The sequence below is a fragment of the Calidris pugnax genome, unplaced genomic scaffold, assembly GCF_001431845.1.
Source record: "Calidris pugnax isolate Ruff unplaced genomic scaffold, ASM143184v1 scaffold773, whole genome shotgun sequence".
NCBI classification, from domain to species: domain Eukaryota; kingdom Metazoa; phylum Chordata; class Aves; order Charadriiformes; family Scolopacidae; genus Calidris; species Calidris pugnax.
The window spans coordinates 24,386-26,383 of record NW_015091468.1 but is presented as its reverse complement, the minus strand read 5'-3'; positions in this window follow the sequence as shown (position 1 = coordinate 26,383).

The window sequence follows — 1,998 nt, the reverse complement described above, 5'->3', positions numbered from 1 at the left end:
ATGCATGATAGTCTGTAGGATCAGAGGGACCATGGGAGGATGGCAGGGTCCATGCATGGTCATTGGTAGGGCAGGAGGGACCACAGGTGTCCATCATCATCCATGCATGATAGTCTGTAGGATCAGAGGGACCATGGGAGGATGGCAGGGTCCATGCATGGTCATTGGTAGGGCAGGAGGGACCACAGGTGTCCATCATCATCCATGCATGATAGTCTGTAGGATCAGAGGGACCATGGGAGGATGGCAGGGTCCATGCATGGTCATTGGTAGGGCAGGAAGGACCACAGGAGGCCATCACTGTCCATGCATGGTGGTCTGTAGGATCAGAGGGACCATGGCAGGATGGCAGGGTCCATGCATGGTCATTGGTAGGGCAGAAGGGACAAGAGGAGGCCATCACCATCCATGCATGGTGGTCTGTAGGATCAGAGGGATCACAGGAGGCCATCACTGTCCATGCATGGTGGTCTGTAGGATCAGAGGGACCATGGGAGATGGCAGGGTCCATGTATGGTCTGTAGGATCCCAGAGACCATGGGAGGATGGCAGGTGGCAGGGTCCATGCACAGTGGTTGGTAGGACAGGAGGGACCACAAGCGACCATCGCTATCCATGCATGGTGGTCAGTAGGACCAGAGAGACCACAAGAGGCCATCACTGTCCATGCATGGTGGTCTGCGGGACCAGAGGGACCATGGGAGGATGACAGGGTCCATGCGCAGCAATCGGCAGGGCAGGAGGGATGGTGGGAAACCAGTAGGGTCCGTGTGTGGCCAGAGGGACTGTGGGGAGACCAGCAGGATCCATGCATGGTGCTCAGTAGGAATGGAGGGACCTCAGGAGGCCATCACTGTCCATGCATGGTGGTCTGCAGGACCAGAGGGTCCACAGGAGGATGGTAGGGTCCATGCATGGTATTTGATGGGACCAGAACCAGAAGGACCCCAAAAGACCATCAGGGTCCATGCGTGGTGGTCTGCAGGACTAGAGGGACCACAGGAGACCATCAGGGTCCATGCATGGTGGTCTGTAGGACTAGAGGGACCACAGGAGACCATCAGAGTCCATGCGTGGTGGTCTGCAGGACTAGAGGGACCACAGGAGACCATCAGGGTCCGTGCGTGGTGGTCTGTAGGACTAGAGGGACCACAGGAGACCATCAGGGTCCATGCATGGTGGTCTGTAGGACCAGAGGGGCTATGGGACACTGGTGGGGTCCATGCATGGCAGCCAGTAGGACTGGAGGGACCACAAAGAGACCATCAGGGACCATGAATGGTGGCCTGCAGGACCAGAGGGACCATGATGGTCAGCATGGCAGGAGTTGTGAAGCCACCATGAGCTGGGGACGCTCATGGAGATGTTGGTCACCGGTGTGGCCGCTGGCAGAGACAGGGCTCCTGGGTGGACTGAGCCAGAGGAACACCCACGTGCTGGGGAGACGGTGGGGACACGGTGGGGACCAGACCCCCTGCAGTGTCCCTATGGGAATGCAGCCCCCCCCAGTAGGTGCAAACCAGGAGAAACCTCTTCTCCATCCCAGCTTTGGCACGTGTGTAGCCCTTGCAGGGGACATGGCTGTGTGGGACAGGGCCTGGTGAGGGCCACGAGTCCTTCCATGAGTCTGGAGGTCCTGGGGGGGCTTCTAAGCCAATGGCTGCTGGGCAGGAGCTGGTTCTCCAGCAGGGGGTGGGGGCAGTCTGGTGGGACCCCTCAGGAGATGTAGGTAGAACATCCCCATGGCCATGGCCACCCAGCTCTGGTGGCTTCTTTGGCTTCTCCAGCCAGAGTCACCTCCCGTGGGCCTGGTCCTGACCCCTCTGTCCCACCTCCATCAGCACTCCCACTGCTGTCCCCCTCCATCCCACAGACCCCCCCCCAGCCCCATTTCAGAGAAGTTGGGGGGACACACAACCCTTCTGGGGGTGCTTCCACCAAGGACATCGTCCCCCATTGTCACCCCGTTGGGGACAGGACCTACAGCCTTAAGGCAAT